We start from the raw sequence: 23,051 nt of genomic DNA on the forward strand, positions 1-23,051 counted from the left end.
AACATACGCTGTATGGCATTGCCTGAGTTTAAACGTGCAGCTGTGAAGGCAGAGAGGATCCCATGAGTAGTAAATATTTGCAGCGGGAAACATTTAGGAAAGTACCAGAGAACTTGAAGTCATCTTTGAAGCTATAAAAAGCGAATCTCGCAGCCCAGAAGGTCATTTCACATGGAACAGTTTTTCTATACTTTAAGACAGAGGGCGTAACATAAAAGAAATGGAAAGAAAAAAAAGAAAAAGTGAAAGAAAGCGGCAGAGACGGTGTCTGTATTCCCTTGTAGTGGTGGCAGCTGGATTGTGTTAGCGCGTCGGAGCACGTTATCACCGGGACACAACACAAAGCAGGCCCACCAAGCATTCTCCTTGCTAACCACTGCCTTTACGTTAAAGACAGGATTTGGCGTCTTAGCCATGAACCGTGGGCCTCGAAGACCAAACACAGGGTGACAGAGCAGTTATAGACAAACCAGAGTTTATAGTTATCCCGCTGACTCTAACTGGTCTGTTGGAAGGGGTACGACTGGGCTTCGTCAGGCCATAAGGAGCCTTTTAGTGAAAGGAAATGAATATGGTTTAAATAGGAAGAGGTAGAAGAGCTAAAAAGGCTTCTTAAATGCTTGAATGAAGACATTAAAAAGACTTCCTGATGAGTTAAGAGAATGATTTCATGAAGAACAATAAGGAATGTAATTCAAAGTGTTCCATGTAAACTTTGCATTTCATCATTTGAAATTCAATCTGTGGATTGTGATAAAAAAGACAGATTGCAGAAAGCAATAACTACAGCTTTGTGTATGTAGTGTACTCACACTACTTACAAAACAATGCAGATTTTAATAAATGTCTAAATGAGCACTGGAATTTCAGCTTGTTCTCCTAAAAAAATAATGTTCCCGTACAATAAAACTGCATTGTCAATTAGGTTTCAAGGAAATCGTTTTTTTATCCTGGATTACGTTTTTATTACACAAACAAATTCAAACTCCACAGAAGTCTGTGTTTGGAGGAAGTCAAGCTGGATGGATGGATCAAACAAACACAAGATTTAAAACAGAAAGCCATTACGGACATTTTAAATGAAATTAGAGAAGCAGGACTTTGGCTTTCATAGTTCATGCACATCATAACTTACTTTGCACAAAAGTTAAGACTGCACCTATGAGTCCAGAACTTTTTAATGATCAGGTACAGTATGTGGCAGGAAACTAAAATGCCTAAAAGTCTCGGGGTTGTGTTAAAAGTAGAAAAATGAAAGAAAGAAAATCAGGTTTATTTTCGGCTTTCAGTCACACTCATTGGTATCAAATGTAAGAATGACACTTCGGTCCTTCCTGTGTTTTTCTTCTGTGACACTTAAAAACAAATTTCCTTCCCATTTTGGGGGCCATTCACCTCCCTGGCAGAAACCGCCCAGACAAAAGAGAGCAGCACAATGTCTGCTGATTAAACGCTCAGTCTTTATTCCTGCGACCTGGTGATTGTGAAACTGAATGGAGTCATTCCGCTTTGCACAATCATGGGTGAATAATTCCATTACAGATCGCAGAGCCCAGCATATTGTCCTGGTCAGAGGTTACACAATGAAGAGAGTGCTGTCGCAGGAGTGGATAAAATACAACATGAAAGCCAGTGTAGAAGCTACAACATTATGTACCCTTTTATAAAGGACATTGTTTTTGTTTTCTGTTTGCCTTTATCGGGACTGAAAGGTCATCAGAAGAGAGCTCGGACAATGCATGGAAAACTTTTCAATTTCTCCAAAATACATCGTGTCCAGTCAGCGCAAAATGTCAATATTCTGTCAATCAATTCAAACATACTCTTTCAGCTTTGTGAGTGTATTGGTCACATTCATTCCATAATAATACCTGAGTCTCAAGCATGATCACACGAAGGCCAGTGGCTAACAAAGACAAAAATGTGTAATTTATTATGTATTTATTTCCCAGCACTTATTCTACAGGTACAACAACATCATGTCATAACAGATGTCTTTCAAAAGTTTCAATCTCGTCTACTGTGAAACTCAACCTCCTGAAGATGTTTCACATTAAAAGCCTACCAGGTAATAGGGTTAATTATGTATTTGGATTGGCTGAAATATATATAAATATATATTCTTGCCTGTTTGACAAATCAGTGTTATCAATGAAATGTAGAGATGCCAGCAGGGTCTGAAAACGGTTGTCAGCCATGTTGTCAGCCACTATGGCACACCTTGTATCATATAGTGTACATCCTGAACACTGTATTGCTTCTTCTTATGCATACTACAGAAAATAAATTTAATTACATTGAAATATGATCGTTATAGTGTAGAAAATCTTGTTTGTCTGTTTTAATATTCTTTGAATTGAACAATATAAAATGTATTAACTAAATATCTTTGAATCAGCTAAATTAACTGAGCAGATCGTAATCATATTTCTTATTGTGACTAATGTGTCACATTAGATTTTCTGAGAAATGTTAAGGTTAAAGTCCCGATGTGACATTTATGACAGCGATATTTATCTTATTTGTTTCATATGAATTTGATCAAGAAATGTTTTCACAACAGGTTGAATGCAATAAAGGACATGTTATGTAAGCATTCTAATTCTTAAATGGCTTGAATCTTAACTTTAGCAACAAAAAACAAGCTTTTTAAATTTAGCTAGTTCTGTCACATGGCCATCTTGGAAATGTTGTTATGGCAACAGAAAATCACATGACCTGGCCCATGACCCACCAGGATGTTCAGTATGTGTCATTTAGGGACTTCATGAGTTAAAATCAAGGGTAAAGCAGTATAGGGAACTTTCCAGAACATTTAAATGTGTGACATTTGTGTGACTGTGGGTTCTTATGGTTAGACCTGTTTCTAATATAGCTTATTTCTAATCAGGATATCTATCTATGTTGTTGCTGTAATGTTAAAAACATTATAAATAGGAAGTGACTATAGGAAAATGAAAATGGAAAGCAAAGCATTCAGCTTGATACTAAGTCCAGCCACAGAGCTGATTGCGTTTTTTTTGGCATGACGGTCAGATAATCTCTGCGTCTCTTTTGGCCCCGTCCCCACACTCCCAAATAAATTTTAATTTCAGCTCCCCCTCACAAACAGGAGGCTGATGCCTGCGTGATGTGGGTTAAAGTGTTTCTGTGCATGTGTTTGTGTGTGTGTCTGTATGTCCATGCCTGCATGAGTGTATACACTTGAGTTCCCTGGTGTTACTGGGAGCTTGAAGAAGAAATGTGGGAGACTGAGGAGGATGATAATAAATGGGTTTATGCTCAGGAGACAGCCATTTACTTAATTTCTCAGGAGCCCGTTTATGAAGAGAGACTTGGAAAGGACGAGGGTAGAAAGTGTGTGTGTGTGTGTGTGTTTGTGTGATAGGAAAAATGTCCACTTAAATATGTTTTGCATGTATTTTGCCCCACACATGCGTAAAAACAATATTCAGGGTTAAAGTGGGCAGGAACCAAGAAAGCTGTCTGGTGGCAAGGCAGAGGCGGGGCATAGCAGGGCAACTCAGGGTGGCGGCTTAGGAACTAGGCCAAAAGTTCTATCTGACCAGTAGGGTGACCAGGAGACAGGACCAAAGGGTGGAGCCACTCTGATGGAAGGGCAGGAGGACAACCATATTGGTAGAGCTCTAGAGGCCAAGGGGATTGCCGCAGCTCAGCAAGAGGCACTGGGAACTGCCACAGCCCGGCAGGAGAAACTGAGATCTGCCAAAGCTCGATCTGCCAAGGCAGGATCAGGTGTCAGCCGGACCGCAACGCAGGGACTCTAACTTGCTTGGTGTTAGCCGAGGAGCTAACACAGAGGAGCTAATCCTGTCAACTTGAAGTTGACAGGATGGCTTCTGGAACAGGTGAGTTTATTCCTCAGAAGCCTGGAAGTCTGACGTGACCGAGCAGTCAGCAGTCACCGTGCTGCTGAGTCAGGAACCCAAGGTTTATGGAGTGGTGGCTAAATGCTGAATGCTAACAGGTCGGTGGCTGTGAATCAGGCTGGCAATCAAGGGTGTTTAAAACGTCTGTAATTCACTCCAATCCTAAAACAGGGTTTATCAACCACTTTTGAAGAGCAGCCTGTTGGACCTCCCTACAAGAGGCTTGTTTTCACTCTCCGTAAACACATATGAGGAAATATGAAAGCTCATAAAGTTCATCCTCAAACAGCGCTGCTGGGTCCATTTTATGGTCGGTTCGTTCTGTCAAAATCCCAAAGGCGGGAAAAAACACAAAGACATGACACAAGGTGAGTGTTCTTTACAAAGTAAAACAGGAAACCTAGAAACTAATAGCAAGGATCATGACATTTGGAGGTGTAAGGTTAAAAATATAATACTTCTAATTATTGAGTCATAATATTCAGTAATGAGAGATAAGAAGAATTGTTCATCTGCAATGACACTGAGATGACATGAACAGTCGTGTTCATCCCAGCTGATGCTGTGTCACTGCTTGCATTGAGATGAGATGGTCATAAGAGCATTTGTGTAACAGCGTTCGAAGAGGAAGTAACATTTTTAAGCAACACTTGTTAACCAGCTGTGTGTTTGTCTGATTCAACCTCTCGGTATTTGCATGCTATTCTGCTCTACAGAAAGCCTGAATAAAGAAATGAAGAGAATCATTGAAAATGCAGTCTTCTTCAAAACAGGAAGCAATTTCCCTTGAATTTCACTCTTCCATTGAAAAAACAACTCTGGCACACACTCAGTTTTAATAGAGTTGCACTCATGTCACAGTTTGGATCATTTTCACACTGTGGTATTATGCCGGGACAAAAAGGAGCGTCATCACGTTATACTGTCAGTGACTATTTAAATAAAGTGTTGTTTGTCAGGGCAGCCATTTTAGTTACTTTGTTGACAGCATCTGTATAACAAAATAGCTGGACATATTATTCTCTCTTTGAAGTATATAATATTTAGCAGGATTTATTAAAAAAATTGGGATATACAGTATATCTCAAAAGTGAGTACACCCTTTAGATTTTTGCAAATATTCTGTTATATCCTTTCAGGGGATAACATTATCCTACTGAAACTTTGATATAACTTAAAGTAGTCAGTGTGCTGCTTGAATAACAGTATAGATTTATTGTCCTTTGAAAATTACTCAGTACACAGCTGTTAATGTCTAAACAGCTGGCAACAAAAGTGAGTACACCCCATAGTGAACATGTCTAAATTGTGCCCAAAGTGTCAATATTTTGTGTGACCACCATTGTTATCTAGCACTGCTTTAACCCTCCTGGGCATGGAATTCACCAGAGCTGCACAGGTTGCTTCTGGAATCTTCTTCCACTCCTCCACGACGACATCACGGAGCGCACGGATGTTGGACACCTTGCACTCCTCCACCTTCCTCTTGAGGATGCCCCACATGTGCTCAATTGGGTTTAGGTCTGGAGACATACTTGGCCAGTCCATCACCTTAACCTTCAGCTTCTTCAGCAAGGCCGTTGTCATCTTGGAGGTGTGTTTAGGGTCATTATCATGTTGGAAAACTGCCCTACGGCCCAGTTTCCGAAGAGAGGGGATCATGCTCTGCTGCAGGATGTCACAGTATATATTGGAATTCATGTGTCCCTCAATGAAATGCAGCTCCCCAGTGCCGGCAGCACTCATGCAGCCCCAGACCATGATGCTGCCACCACCATGCTTGACTGTAGGCAAAACACATTTGTCTTGGTACTCCTCACCAGGGTGCCGCCACACACGCCGGACACCATCTGACCCAAACAGGTTTATTTTGGTCTCATCAGACCACAGGACATGGTTCCAGTAACTCATGTTCTTGGATTCATTGTCTTCAGCAAACTGTTTGTGGGCTTTCTTATGCATCGGTTTCAGAAGGGGCTTCTGTCTGGGGCGACGGCCATACAAACCGATTTGATGCAGTGTGCGGCGTATGGTCTGGGCACTGACAGGCTGACATCCCACTTCTGCAACCTCTGCAGCAATGCTGGAAGCACTCGCACGTCTATTTTTGGAAACCAACCTCTGGATATGACGCTGAGCACGTGGACTCAACTTCTTTGGTCGACCCTGGCGAGGCCTGTTCCGAGTGGAACCTGTCCTGGAAAACCGCTGTATGATCTTAGCCACTGTGCTGCAACTCATTTTCATGGTGTTGGCAATCTTCTTATAGCCAAGGCCATCTTTGTGAAGCGCAATAATCCTTTTTTTCAGCCGCTCAGAGAGTTCCTTGCCATGAGGTGCCATGTTGTCCAGCATTCAGAAAGAATTGTGCCCAAAACACCAAATTTAACAGCCCTGCTTATCATTTACACCTGAATCCTTGTAACACTAACGAGTCACATGACACCAGGGCGGGAAAACAACATCATTGGGCACAATTAGGACATGTTCACTATGGGGTGTACTCACTTTTGTTGCCAGCTGTTTAGACATTAACAGCTGTGTACTGAGTAATTTTCAAAGGACAATAAATCTATACTGTTATTCAAGCAGCACACTGACTACTTTAAGTTATATCAAAGTTTCAGTAGGATAATGTTATCCCCTGAAAGGATATAACAGAATATTTGCAAAAATCTAAAGGGTGTACTCACTTTTGAGATATACTGTATAATGACAAACTTTATTTTCAAGTCTTGTGTTTTCATTACCTTAGAATGAACCTTTCATAAGGAGCAGGTCCTCTTCAAGGAGACCACCATGTTAAACCACCATGTTTCTACAGTAGCTCAGATTGGACAAACCAAACTCTGGCTGTTGAGAGGGCCTTTCACGCTTTAACGTTACCTGAAGGCCACCGAGGGTTCTCTACATGCTTAGGAAGGGGAAGATGAGCGGCGGGGTATTCAGTTGGTTGTAAACTGCAACTTCACTGTTGGATGCCACTTAATCCTACACACTGGGCCTTTAAGGGAGAGTGGATTTTGGACTTGTGTTCATCAGGTCAACAACAAACAAAGTGTGAATTGAATGCTGATGTTGTTTGGAGTGGTGTTTCTGGCCACTTGATGAATTTGAAGTTCAATATTCACTCTTCTTTTTTCCTGTGTTTTGAGCAAAAAACGAACAATGACCTGAAAGAGGCTGAAAAGCTCTATAGAACTATAGTAAACTATGGCTCTTCTACAATCAATATCAACCTGTATCACCCTGTTTAATTGATGAATGTTGGTTAGGAAAAAATATTCAGGTGTTACATTTGAGGGACTGACACCTGAGCAGGACTTTGTATTAGACATTCTTAGTTAGCTGAAAAGATTGTACAATTGAAATCTATTTGTGCTTCACCTTGAAATAGTTTAACTTGGCATCATGTCATTTATGGTTAGGCCTGAGAATGAGAAAAATACCCAAATGAAAAAGAGATTTGGCTTAGAAATGCACCAAATATTACAAATAGTTATGTTTTACTAAGTGTTTAAGCCTTGCTCTTTTTCTTTAAAATCTTGATCTCTCAAACTATGATCTTGGACAAAAAAGAAAATCATTGATTATCTTTCAGTAGTGAGAAATCTTTTCATTGACCAAATTGAATGGTTGTAAAGGAAGAGGCGTCTGGCTTGTGTTTTTATCATCTTCAAGCTTGTCACCCAATATTTCTTTTAGCCAAGCTTCCAATATCAATTCATCATCTGCACCTCTGTCACTGTTGATCTTCTCCCATATTGTGGTTTGTATGCAGCATATTTGAATTTCATTTTCAGAAAATAATCACTTTGCGGCGCTAACATTTGTGTCTCACGTCCTGTCTGAAATGGCCAACCAGTAAAGCATCACTAGCCAATTGTCCATCAGAAACCAGATGGAGGCCAGAGACTGAAAACACAAGGACCTATATTGTCACACTTTTGTGAGATAATTTTTTTGGAGGTCTTGGAATTCAAATCTAGAGCAACATTTAAGTGCTTCCAACATCTTCATGCTTCCTGCTGTAATCCTCATTTAAACTTTACAGGTGTCACGGTCAGAGGTTGTAATTTGTATTTTGATAGGTTGCCAATCTCCTTAAGGCAGGTCTTACCTAATATGAACTGGTCAGAGGGCAGACGTGAATTAGCAAGAGTAGAGGTATGGACACATGAAAGAATGATGCAAATGGAGCAAATTCTTGATGTAATTGTGATTGATAATGAATGATAACTCCAATGTCTGAAGTATTTTGGTTTGGTTTGTGTCTGAATTTAACTGATAGCAGTGGCAAGCTCAGTGCACGGAGAAGAGGATCAGAGCAAATTGGCCCCTCCATGCTTATAAGGTAGTCGAGTGTGTGACGCCTTAAAAAAAAGAGAGGAGTGGCAGTGGATTCGGAGTTCCGATAAGGCCTGCGTCCTTTCTTGTAGTTTATTCTTGTACTAATAATAATAATAATAATAATAATAATAATAATAATAATAATAATAATAATAATAATACACTTTATAGCATCTTTCATACAAGAATTACAGCCCAAGGTGCTTCACAGCAAAAACATAAAAAACGTGTACAAAGTTAGATAGAATAAGAGCATTTACAGTACAATAATCACAGTGTTGATGTAAATGAGTGTGAAATAGCATTTACTTAACGACCCTCCTGCCGGGAAACCACATTCATCACACCATTTTTGTAAATGTTTTAAACTATCAGAGCCAAATTTTGAAAGCATGAGATCAACAATTGGCCCCTGTGGCCTTTCAACTGGTTTACTCCCTTTGCTACCCATTTTTGGTAGTCTCCGTCATTTTCTTTATTGACTCTTTTCGTCAACCTCTTTATTGACCTTTCAACGGTTATAACACAGACATCCCTGCGAGTCCACATTATTTGGCAAAATCTAAGTTTAAAGCCTGTTCAAATCCTAGATTTTTGAACTTTTATGAAATCTATTGGTCAAAGCCAGTCCTCTCTAAGATATTATTTTCAACTAATTGTGTAAAGAACATGCAAACACATTTATCAGAGAAACTTTCTCTTTTCCCACTCTTTCACCTTTACACATTCAATGTTAAATAGCAGAATTAAAATAGTATAGAATAGCATTGGAAATAGCAACAATGAACATTACAGAATGAAAGCATTTAAATATGTTTAAAGTGGCATATAAAAGCAGCATTAAAGATTGTATAAAATATAATCATTACAAGGCTAAAGTAAAGAGATATGTTTTTAGTTTACTTTTGAAAGTATTGAGAGAGCTTGCCTCCCTAATGTCTGCAGGTAAAGTGTTCCATAGCTTCAGTTCCATTTAGGGCTTTGTATACAAGGAGGAGGACCTTAAAGTCAATTCTAAAAGTTACTGGTAGCCAGTGTAGAGCGGCTAACACTGGACTGATGTGGTCTCTCCTCTTGGTTCTAGTCAGCAGCCTCGCTGCAGCGTTTTGGATGAGCTAAAATCTCTCCGTTGTTTTTTTTGGGAGGTCGGTAAAGAGTGCATTACAGTAATCGAGTCGGCTTGAGATAAAAGCATAGATTAGTTTTTCAGCATCCTTTTGATTTATAAATTGTCTGATTTTAGCTATATTTCTAAGGTGGAAGTTTTTGTCAGAGTTTAGTCTGAGGTCACTAATTATTTTAGTAAGAGCAGTTTCGGTACTGTGGCAGGCTCTGAAGCCTGATTGAAATTCCTCTAGGATGTTGTTTTCTTTAAGAAATGAGTATATTTGGGCTGAGAAAATGTTTTCTAGTATTTTGCTGATGAAAGGAAGGTTAGATATTGGCCTATAGTTGATCAGCGTATTACTGTCTAGGTTAGGTTTCTTTAGCAAGGGTTTTACAACGGCTGTTTTGAAGGCATCTTGGAAGATGCCCGTTAGAAGAGACGTGTTTAAAATATTTAGGATGTGACTTGAAATGCTGTCGAATATCCACTTAAAGAATACTGTAGGTATCAGGTCAATACAAGAGGTGGAGGAGTTACATTCCATGACAGTTTTATGAAGCTCAGTTAATATGATGTAAGTTAATTTTCCCATGGTTACATCCCGATGTTTGCAGATGTTCTCTATGTCTGCATCATGAGTGATGCTGGCTCTGATTGTAGACCAAGAAAGGTAGCCCAGATGTCTGTTTTTCCTAGCTATATCAATTGGACACACTATAAAAACTCCAAAGAGAGGTGTCCTGATCAGATGTCCAAATCCTCTCAACTGGTTCCTTCTAATACAAAACAACACTGGTTATCCGAGCTCCTTCCATATGGCTGAATGAGTCAGCAACAAAAGGTGGCCAAGGACTAAAACAAATTGAGCTGTCATTAGATTCCACTGTACGCTGGTGAAATTGAACTAAAGTGACCATGTTTGTACAGCAACATGGAAACCAGTTAATCCGTTTTTTCCACAGGTTTTCAAAACACACCAGAATTTCCAGCCTTTTTTACGTAAGTTTTACCAGACCTCTGTGGTTCAGAAGTCTGGCTATGTGTGATGCAACCCTAAGTAAGAGGATAGTCTACAAGATGTTTTTGTGCTTGTCTACAAAAGTTTTTTGTAGACTGTATGCAACGTTGCTGTAAACGCTCATTGTGGACAAATAACCCTTGAATTCCGCGCAACGACGTCTGGAGCGATCGCGGCGACTCCAGACTTCTGATTCTACCTGACACAATGTATCTTGTTCCAGGAGTGTTCCAGAAGCGGCTCTCCACTCTCTTCCTGTCAGTAACTCTGTTATAAAATTAACATGGACATTGTTACATGTGGAAAAGTGAGTAGTCTATCAAGCATTAGCTCCGCCCTATCTGTCCAATAGTGGATAAACCCCCCACAACTTCCAAGATAAATGCAATTAACCTTTAATTGTGACATTCAAAAGTCAAAGAAGAGACACAAAGAAAAACACTTCTAGCATTTTGATTTTTGATTCAACATTGATTTAGCTGAATTTCAATGGATAAATCAAAGTGTTTATGTTGTTATTGATGATTGAGTCTCTTGTTGCTTTTTGTAGACATTGTCCCCTGCTGAGCTGGCTTTTAGACTTGTACGCGCACATTCACGCATACACACACACAAACACACGCAAACACACACAAACACACGCACACACACACACACACACACACACACACACACACACACACACACACACACACACACACACACACCTTGATATTCCATAGTGCTCAGAATTTTGCTTCCAATCTAATTTCTGCAGATGTAGTGACCCGTGAAATGGTGCCAAGTCGTTCTCTTCTCCTCAGCGATATGTAAAAGCTTCAGATTGCCTCATTCATCCTCCAATATTAACCCTTTGGCCACCTCTTAATACTTCAGCGTCCTTGCCACAATACTCCTGACTGAGCCGAAAACAGGCCTTTTCCACAGCCAATATATCAGGTATACGTATGCAGGCTGGTGTTTATGTGCGTGCTTTGAAGTTTGAGAGAGAGTTTTGCTGCCAGGTGTGTGTGTGTTTGTGCACCTGTTCAAGGATAATCATGCATGTGTGTCTGTAAGACTCCTGGTTTAGTTCAAAGATAAATACTGTATTGAGAAGGAGATAATCCTCTCTAGGGGGTTCAATGTAACTCTCACTTCACCAACTAAGGGGAAAACTTTGTTAATGTTATCATCTCCAGAGAAAAAAGGAAAACTCTGCAAATGTTTTTTAGTGAATCTGGAGGCTATCTCACCTGTCACTGTAGTAAGTACTATCTCTGAGATAAAGGGATTAGAGAAGAGAGGAGATATACTTGAGGAGATGCAGGTTATATAAATACGGATTTGAGCAATCACTAGGGATTTTTTTCCACAGCAGTTCGAAGCAGGGCTTTCCAAGGCCCAGTTAATATCAAGAAATATCAGAAGCAACTCAACCTGCATCCTAAACAATGATGCATGTCTTTGCATAATGAATAATACCATCCTTTCCATAGTCTCCAACTATTTATGTCTGTCTACTGAACACACAGAGACAAACCTGATGTCAACCCCCCCCCATCCAACTACTTTAAATGTGATGGGGTGTTACTGCTATTAGTGACTAATATAATTTATGAAATTATAGCTATCATAACTGAATTTTTTTTATTTTATATTCAATGCATTCTTTGTTCTTCCTGGTACCACTATTATTTTGTTTTTAGCATTAAAATATTACCATACAAAAAAAACAATACTTCTAGACAAAAATAATTAAATGTAAAACAGAAAAATAGGAAAAACAGAAAGAAAAGCAACATAGCATTGCATAGCATTAAGCAATGCTGCATACTCGAGCATGATCAGTATGGTCAGTATGGACAATATGCTCATAATGTCAAAATCTATCATTCTGGAGCCATAAAAGGTTTTACACAACTTTTTTCAAATGTACTTATATACTCCCCAATACCTGAAAACAAACTTGATGTGTAAAATGGGTGTGTTTTACCTTTAAACATATGTGTTTCTCAGTTCTGTAGAGAAGGATCCATCCGGGATCAAATATATTATTGTTGTTTGCATCTGACTGACTTGAATCAGTTACTAACATATTCAAGAAACATGTGTGAGTGCTTCATAACAATATCTTTAAAATATGTGTATTCCTAAAAGGAACCTCTGATACCCTATACCCAACCCAACACATGCCTTAGGGCTGAGGTATAGAGAACAACCAAATATTCAAATTTGATTCTAGAGATCTTGAACTTGTATAGATTTCCAAAAGCAACACCATGCATCAATTTGTACATTTATTACAAAGACTTGAGAGTGTATGACTCATCTAATGTCTAGACACTGGAGTTATGTGAGGAGAGTATCCACTAATCAATCAAAAATCAGTTTTACAAAGTTTTGTCGGAACTAACAATGGAGTTACTAAAGACTGACCTGTGAACATGTTTACATACCAACTGAAGATTGTTGGTATCCCTCACCATTTTTCTCAACTGGTGGGCTGTTACATGTATTCCTAAAGGGCATTGACATCTGAAAGAGAAAGCTTGATTCACTGAGAAAAAACACTTGTGTTTGTAGCAATATGCAATAAAGGACTGCTTGGAATTAATTGTAGAAGAAGGCCCATACTTGCTCCGTTTAGTGGAAACCTTTGATGTCCAAGGAGATAAGAGCTTCAAAGGGGACTATGTCTTGAGTATTGTTGAGAGAGAAAAAATGACACTATACAATAGGTCAAACATAAACTCAATCAGTGGGCCAAGCCTCAGAGTGCATCTGTGTATTTTGCATTCATGGGTTTTCGATCAGCTGAAATGCTCCCGTGGCCTCCAGCTTCATTTTAATAATGTTTCAATTACTGCAAACTCCCTATATATGAAGTTTGTTCCATAAAACAAGACTGAATTGTTACTGGAAAACCAAAGACCCAAGCTTAAAGTATACTATAAAAAATAAATCATCAGCACCATTACTCTAATGTGATTATCGCTTTGGGGAAATATTTCTTGGCTCACCCTCTATGAGGAAGGTCATTACTTCACAGTGAGGCTGCAAAAACCCAATAAATTGATGGGATAATTGTAAAAAATAATTAATTAAAATGAACTAAACCTAATGGTAGGATGAATAAATGATCCACTAATAAACTCAGTTAGTGATGTTTGGAGTTTAAATGTGGCCCCTGGGACCTAATGCATGCACAGGAGAGTTGTAATGCGAGATAGACGGTCCAATGGAGAATGGACATGGACTGAGGCCTGTGACAAAGAAGGGTGCTGCAGTCGAAACAAGTGGGTTTTCAGTCAGCCACGTAAGGTGTGAAGACTTCCTGCAGATCTTATATCAATGTGGAGCTCATTCCACCATTTTGGAGCCAGGTGGGCAAACAGGCGGGTTTTATTTGAGGGAATTTGGGTCCCACTCGCAGTGAGGGAGTACTGAGCCGATTGGCCGATGCAGAGTGAAGTGAATGCGCTGGGGTGTATGGTTTGACCATGGCCTGGAAGTAGGAAGTGGCTGATCCATTCACAGCACGGTAGGCCAGCACCAGAAACAGATTGGGTGTCACGGTGGGGAAAAGGTGAGGACCCAAATGCAAGACGGTAGACGAGGAGATTAACAAAAGAGGGCTTTATTCCAAAAAGCTTACTAAACTACAAAATAAGACAAAAAGTAAAACTTTAAACACAAACCAGGACGACACGGGAAGCACGGGGAAGCATCTACTACCAGGGTGACCCTTATATGACGAACTGACAAGGAACACTGGGACAGACAGGGATATATACACACAGACACCAAATGAGGGGAACGAGACACAGCTGGGGAGAGAAGCTAAAACACAAGGGCAAGGTGAACGGACACAGGAGGAATAAATCAACACTCACAGAGAGGGAAACACACAGACAGGAAGTACAACTCGACATTACACAAGGGAGAGTGAACACTTCAAAATAAAACAGGATATACAAAATCACGATCAGGGAGCGGAGAAGCGGTGTAGTGTGCGAGAACTTGGGTAGATTGAAGACCAGTCAGGCTGCTGCATTCTAGATGAGCTGTAGAGGTCGGATGGCACATGTAGGCAGTCCAGCAAGGAGGGAGTTGCAGTAGTCAAGGCGTGAGATGACAAGAGCCTGGACAAGAACCTCCGTCGCCTTCTGAGTCAGTAGGGGACGTGTCCTTCTGATGTAGTACAGAGTGTGTTTGCAGGAGCGGGTTGTTGCAGCGATGTTGGCACTGAAGGACAATTGGTCGTCTAGTGTCACACCCAGATTGTTTGCAGTCCAAGGTGCCGATGTTGATCATAAGGTCTTGGCTGGGAGAGCCCTTCCCCGCAAGGAAAAGCTGTTTGGTCTTGCCGAGGTTGAGTTCCAAGTGGTGTGCGGACATCCACTGAGCGATATCAGCCAGACAAGCTGAGATTCGTAATTCCACCTGTGTTTTGAACCAGGGAAAAGACAGAATCAGCTGAGTTGAGTTACTGCTTCCTGCCTCTTGTCACAACACTGCTGGAGCAGGACTTTCATTCACAGTACAACAACAGCAGCAGCACATGGTGGTCCAGACAAGAGGGTGAGCAGAGAAAGCGTGTCCAGCAACAATAAAGGGGTAAAGTAAGTAAGAATTAGAGACATCTTCAAAAACAGTTATCAGCAACTGATATAATACAAGTGTAATATAAACTGCCACATAATAAGTAAATGTTATAGATCTCCAACAGCACCGGCACAAGTTCGTTGATACAGCAACAAAGGAAGAGAGCAGTAACTTCTGAAGCAGTCCAGATGAGAAAAAAGTATGTAGGCTAGCCATGCAACAGATAAATAGGTTGTAATACCTTCAATCTATTCCTTCGTAAGCAGACTGTTTTACCGCAGAAAGGTCTGCAGCGGACCAAAACCACCATTAAAAACAAAACAATGCAGATTATGCAATGTGCTTTTGGAAAATATTGACGGAATACACAGGGAAAATGCCAAATCTACAACATGTGATACATTTGGAACATTTGGAAAGTTTTATATCCCTTCTAGCAATATGTAACAATATTTTGTGTATTGGTCCTTCAAATGTTTGTTCTTGTGTATGTGCACGAAAACACAATTTACATAATAAACTTTCCTGCCAACTTTAAAAAAACTACTTTATTTAATTGCTATTTGTCTGTCTGTCCATGGGTCATTTGTAATGTATTTAAAAACCTTCAGAGCAATTTAAAAATCTGTGACGTCATCACAATGTAAAGTCTATGGGCCGAGCGGCAACTCACGGGCGAGACCAGCAGGAGAAACAGCTGTTTCAACTGTGCATGTTCAGTGGGCCGCATACCACAGTAAACCCAGAAGCTAGAAAACCTTTTTGTCCTATGTGCCAGGCAAGCAATTCTCATTAGACGTGCCATCTTTGGGTCCGGTATCCACATTCTATAATACATCCATGGCTGCAACTTGACATACAGTAGTTCTATCTATCTTAGCTGTCTTAGTTGTCTTTTACAGAGTGCAGTAGTGGGAGGGCAGGTTAACCAAGCCAGTGCACTTACTCCACAGCCTGAGATCCTTCAGTTTGCAGTAAGATCCGTTTTATAGTTACTGCTATTTTTACATGCAGTTTTTAAAGAATATTTACATTTCTACCATATAATTATTTAGTTACTTGGTCAAATAAATTGTATAAAAGTCAGATTACAGTTACCTAAGTTTTGACTACTTACCATACTTTATAGGTACTATATTTTGGGTAAAGTACATTTAACATTTTATTTATTAATAATTACCATTGAAATGTGTAATTTGACAGCTTTTAGTGATTACTTAAAAAAAACCTGTGAAATCTTTTTACACTCAAGCATTTTTACAGTGTTGTTTTATATGGATCCAGTTTCATATTCAGTTTCACAGAATGCCATTATGCTTTGGCTTCAGTCCAAAAAATAACAGAAATATATACAGACGTAGTATATCACTGATTTGATGATACGACAAATTCATTTTTCTTGCATGCTAAAGCCAAAATAAAAAGTGCACATTTTATTTGACTCTAAACCACCAACCAAATACGCTTCAATAATCACTGAATACATCACTGTGAGGTACTTTTTTGCACTTGTCTCTTGATTAGAGATTCAGCCTCGGGTTGAAAATCCCTTTTTGCAGAAACCAGACTGCCTAATTGGTCACAGCGTGAATTTGGGGAGGGGGGGAATGTGGAAGCTGCAAATCTGTGAAAATTCATGCTAAGAACAGTAAGTACGTGTTAATTAAGCATGGGCTTCCATGCCTTAATTTAATCAGTTGAATGTAACTCTGTGATGGTCAAAAAAGTTATCCAGGATATTTCCCTGCCTTCTGTCTCATGTGTGCTGAGATGGCATTAGGTCCCCTGCAATCCCTGAAAATGATCTAGCAGGTAGTGGACAAGTAGACACATGAAATCATTGATGCACACAATGGATTGGATTGGAGTGAATTGTTTTCAGCTAGATCATTTCTACTCGCATTCTGAGTTTTTTAGAAACCTGTCATTTTCACAACCCACAAATAGATGCAATGTTGAGTACCTGCACGTGTTCTGTCCCTCATGCACATATTACTCTACTGATTCCACATTTTTAACAGTGAACAGTGTATATGGGTTTTTGACATGGCATTTTTGATTGAAAGGTAATTCTGTAGAATATACATTTTTAACTAATGCATTGTAGTTATGTTGTCACCTCCTCCCTACCTCCTCTATCTGCTCTTTCATTTGACCTAGGCAACATCACAATCATAGCCATACCTCCACCCTTAAAGATAAAGGGTTACTAAGGGCAAATTATGTTGCTGTATAACAATCTGCCTCCTGCAACTTCAGAGGAGAAAATTCAATTACAGAGTCAAGAGGATCAGATGCAGCTGTATGTCTCAGACACGTTATCCAGAATTGATAACTGGACTACTTTACATGTTCATTAGACAGTAGAGATGTAACCAAATACAAATACTTTTTTCAGATATAAACAGGTACTGCGCCCCAAACAGATTGGAACGACATGTAACAAATCGGCTGAATGCTAAAACCAGAGTGGCGTTTCATATTAAAGGTTCCCCCTCAACACCTTTTGATCTTGATTCACCAGATTTGTACTGCAGTAAACGATAAAGCTTGACTGATGTTCCATGGATATATTTTACCAATGATATCATATTGAAGCCTGGTATCGTAGTGTGATGCGACAGACAGGAAACCCATGGTGTTTTCCTAAGCCTGACCAAGATGTTTTTAGTTTTTTCCACAAATTATAATGGTTTTGGAAAACACAGATAAATTATGTAATTCTGCTTATATGAGCATTAGATTCATTATCGTCATTTTGGAGTACATTGATCATATTTTGTTATTCAATTTGGAGGACTTTTTTGTGATTTAATAGTTGTGGAATACTAACAATTTGAAGTTAGAGAATGTTTCAAAATTGCATGCAAAATCGCTGAGAGAGCTTAACATATTTTTGACTATATCTTTCAGATATTTTCAATTATTTAAATATGGGCCAGTGTTTTTGTCAATTTCTCTTTAATTGTATATCATAGAGATCTCTAACCACCTTCACCCAGGTCTCTTTACATTATAAACTCAACCTCCAGCTTTAAAATAAAAATCATGAAACATGGCCAAATGCATGGGTATTTCCCCACTACAACCTTCTATTGTATTGCCATTTATTTCAGACCATAAACAGTCACACAGTTTTATTTAGATATAATTGCATCTATTTATATCATCTATTCAAAAAACTACAATTCTTTTTGTAGAATAATTTTACTTGAGTGAGAAAACACACAAAACAGCGTCCTCCTCACTTAATTTGACACACTAAGCTTTATTGACATGAATGGATTATGCCACAGGTCTGCTCCGGCGGGGTGAGTGACTGACTGCCAGGACAGAGATGAGTATTTGGCCTTGGCAAGCCGGGGCATGCTGCCTCCAAGTGTCTCCGAGGTTCATCAACCCCCCTCCCCCTCTCAATTACCAGTCCTTCCCCTCGTTAGGGCCATCTGCACTGGAGATAATTAAAGAGAGACGCACTCTAATGCAAGAGTGCCCTCTTGAATCGCTCCATTGATCTTATGTCCTGAACTTCTAAGGAAAAAAAATCTCTCTCCACATCAATACCCAACTGTATGCATGATGTTGATTAGGAAAAGCTATTGGCATTTTTAATGCGCTGCTGGACCAGCTTGGGCTCAGTCACACATAGTAAGGATTTGCAACCCTGGGAGGGTATGTGTTTTTGGGTAAAAGTGTGTCATTTTGTGTAAATGTTGTGTGCATTGCATTTGTGTACTTGACCAGATGCATTAGTCTCACAGGAGATGGGCTTTGCCTCTGTGAGGCTCCTGCCAGTGCTGCCGGACGTGTATTGGCAGAACCAGACTTGACCTTAGAGTGTCCAAAGGATTCGGCCGCGACCGCTGGAAAACCATGTTCACTGTGCGTCGCCATTGATCTGCAGTCAGACTGTGACGCTCACAATCGATGTGTTACTCTTAGCCACATCAAACTGCCATAAGGTTGTGGAGGAAGGGCAGTACAATACCTCACAAAGCTCCTTCAAGGCCTAAACAAAGTTTGTTTGTACCGGGGGACTTTTCTCCTTAATCACTAGCTCTTTACGAGGTGTGTTGCCATCATTAACTGAATTAACGGTGGGAGACACAGAAGAAGGCTTGGTGCTCTGGGGTCGGAGGGAGGAAGAAGGAGAAGTAAGGATGTGGCAGAGTAAACTTTACCGCTTGCCTCTGCAAATATGAGCAAAATTAGAGCTGATGGTGGGAGACACAGATGGTGGTGGAAATGGAGGAGGGATGCTGGAGAGACCTCACTTTGCTTGGTCTGTGTGTGTGTGTGTGTGTGTGTGTGTGTGTGTGTGCGTGTATGTGCGTGTGTGTGTGTGTGTGTGTGTGTGTGTGTGTGTGTGTGTTGGCATGTTCATGCCGGCCTTGTTTCTGCTGTGATGAGGTGGGGACAGGGCAGATGGGATATAGGTAAAGGAAATGGGCCGAATCTGTGCTATGAAACACCGAGCGGCACAGGTGAGAGAAGAGGAAGGGGGAAAAAGAGCTGAGGTCAACACATTGGGAGTCTCCATGGAGACGGTGGGAGTTACAGGTGTATTATGGCCTGTTTCAACATCGAGGACTCAGCATATGTTCCGGGCTTATTCTCCAGGGATGTTTTGCAAAGACACTGTGAGGTTGTGGAGATTCTACACGAGTCAGCATGACTCTATTTATGCATCTATCTCGATATGTCGAGTGCAGAGGAAATCTCTTGTGGTGATATTTAGTCTCCTGACACACACACACTCCCAGTTTGTATTCATGCTGTAAACCACTGGGAAGAGTTCAAGTGTGTGTACGTTCCTATGCCTGTGTATAGCAAGAACAGTCTGGCAGTGGGTGCAAAAGTTATTTTTCCATTGCTGAAGGACAAAATAAAAATCACACCACGCTGAAAGTAGCCACATGTGGCTAACAGAAAAATGAAACAGCGTTGGGAGAAGTTTATTAATGATGCCAAGAGTCTGTGTGCTGAATAATATCCCTCTCTAAAGAACGGCTGACTTAATCTTTGACTTTCATTAAATGTGTGAAGGCTAATGATTTTCTCCCACCGTTAACATTGTGATATCTTTGGAAAAGAAAGAGACATCATTAAGTTCCATGGTAATGTTCCTTGTTCTTGGTGACACACACATACACACTCACACATTCACAAATCCAGCACCATTCCAAAGGGGACTTTATTATAGATCATGGGGGCCCGCTCGACCCAGCATAAGAAGCCGTTCATTTTTCTTGGTAGGGCCCAGGTGACAGAGTAAAGGTGTACAGAGGGGCGCCGGAGACCTTGGGCTGTGGAAACTAATTACCCTCAGTGGTAATTATGAGTGCAGAGCTCAGGTCTGACCTTGAAGAGGTGATTCACTGGGGGGTGTTGGTAATGTGTACCAGAATGGGGAGAAAACATGTTTAGGTTTGGGCTTTGAATATGCAATGATGTTTCTCTGTGAAGCATGTTAGACTAGATTAGCATACTGCATTAAGCAGAAAGTGCCCTCAGTAGCAAAGTGCATATAGATAAATAATGAAAATGTGGCATATGGGACTTGCCTAGATTTGTACCACAGTAGAATCTGTCCCAATTCATAGTTTACTCTTATGTGATGATCAGAACTCTGTAATGAGTTACATACATCTTTCAACACTGTCTATCAACACGGGACACAAACCTGGTGCCTGAGCTATTGGGCCAACAAGATATATATACATACATTTTTGATTAACCAGTTTAACTTTGATATAAAGTTAATATTATGTATAGTGTTAGATTTCAAATGTATTGGATAAATTAAATATTCATTTTGATCTGATGATTGTGGTGGGTGGATCATCAAAGTCAGTAGAATTCATCCTCTGGGGAATGTCAATGTTGGTACAAGATTTCGGATGTAGAGATATTTCAGTCCGGACCAAAGTGTTGGAAACAGACCAACATTGTCACCCATAGAGTCATGTTGGACTTTGGATTTTTCTTGGGCTTGGGTCAAATAGTGTTTTTGCTTAGGAAGGTTCCTAACAGCGTGAAAGGACACAGAAGTATCAAGTCACAGCCATGTTAAGAGCTGTTCAAATTCTCTAAATGATAAGGAAAGGAGCTTCAATGCTTACTTTGTTATCTTCTTCAGCATATGACAGACTGGACCATTGTTTATGAAAGGAAAGGAGACAATGCCATCCCAGGATTCCTTGCGGCCACAACATTTAAGGCGAGGAAATATTCAGCCGTTCAAGATGATAACCGATCGTCATCAATGGATCATGAAAGTTACCAATGTATTTTCCATTTTATGCCATAACTTGCTAAAATGCTTATAGGTTTTTAACATCCAACAATATGTTAAACCCAAAGGCAAACCTATGAAAGTTAGTTTATGACTGTTTTAAAATTATCAAATTAAGTCAACATTTCAAGGTGTTTCCTGAGTTTTGATTTGTTAATCAATTAATTTTTTATTCAACATATTTGAATGGTCATACAATAGTACATTTCTAGGCCTAATAAGGTTTGAATATATTGCATAAATTATTATTTATTCAATTATTTTTATTCAATCATACTAATTGGGATTTATGTCGATTAATATAAGTTGACGGGAGGGTGAGGGCAAGCAACTATTCTCAATTTGACAACTATTTTGTTTCACTTTCCTTTTTTAATTTCAAGAAGTTATATTTTTTACCGTTATCCATGTTTACTTAGCGTGCATGAAACAACACCCTAGGAATGCACCGGGCAAAGTATCTAGATACGCTTTTAGTAGTCCACTTTCGGGAAAATTGTATTTTCACCATGTCAAACACACGTCAATAACATCCGCCGTCGCATCATAACATAGCCCAGTGTAAGTACAATGGATTCTCTGAAGTCCTGGTCGAAGTCTCCATTACATCTTTCCTTCACCTCATGACGTTTTTCATCGAGGTCAAGGAAAAGTTGTTAGGAAAAGACATAGGACCTGATTTCTTTACTATTTGACTGAAACCTTGGTCTTGATCACATCCCCCCAGTCCTTCAAAGCCTCTCCTGGCTTTAATCCAATTAAAAATCCTCCTCATCACCTACAAAGACCTCCAAAACCGAGCCCCCTCCTACCTTACTGACCTCCTGCAGTCATACTCCAGCTGGCAACCTCAGATCTGCTTTTACTGATTCTGTTGCTGATGTTACCATGTGAAGTACCTTTGAGTACTCTTTCAGTGCTATACAAATACAATGTATTATTATGTTATAGCTTAATGATACATTAATTGATTAACTGGCAAAAAAGTAGAAAATGAGTAGTAAATATTAATGATTTAATATTTATAGCACCTAATGAAGAAGGACGAACAGGAGGTCATCATCCATGCTCATTTTCCAAATATGTTTCAGCTACACAGTATTTTGAACGGAATGTACTAATTTATCATTATGTCACCGTTATCTAGAAACAAACACTTTAACACTTTAATCTTCTTTATAGTCAAAATATGAAACCTTTGGCTGGTCCAATAATAATACAAAGTGATTTGCTAAATGAGTGTTTGCTGCTATGACCCAGTGTCCTCATGTACATCTGTTTCCTCTTAAGTCTTATCTCAAAATCTCAAGCAAACATGGATCAGGATACGGCAAAGCAACACATCATAAGAATGCACTCAATGGCCATTATTAAACCTGATGAACAAATAAGCATGCAATGTGCAACAAATGATAATTTATCCGTAAAAAAAAGCAGACATAAAATAAAGCACACATACAGGATGTGCAAAGGTAATCACATCAGTCAGTCTACAGCAGACACCCACACGTAGTGCTTTTCGTTCTAATTCTTGATGAGTTCATTATTACATACTTAGAAAAACAGATTCTGCAAAATAACCCTGAATTAATATAATATCCAAGCTTATTATACATGACCTTTAACCTAGCCTTTGAGGGCCTATTTGAGCATAAGAGTTCACAGGCCTTGACGTCTGGCAGAGAAAGCGTTGTATAGAACCACATAGGAAATGCATGAATCTATTTTTTAATTTATGCCTTTAAGGATGTGGTTCTTCAAAAGAGTGCGGAAAAGGGAAGCTCATCGTAATGAAAAACTTAG

This window comes from Cottoperca gobio, chromosome 21 (assembly GCF_900634415.1).
Source record: "Cottoperca gobio chromosome 21, fCotGob3.1, whole genome shotgun sequence".
In the NCBI taxonomy this organism is placed as follows: Eukaryota; Metazoa; Chordata; class Actinopteri; order Perciformes; family Bovichtidae; genus Cottoperca; species Cottoperca gobio.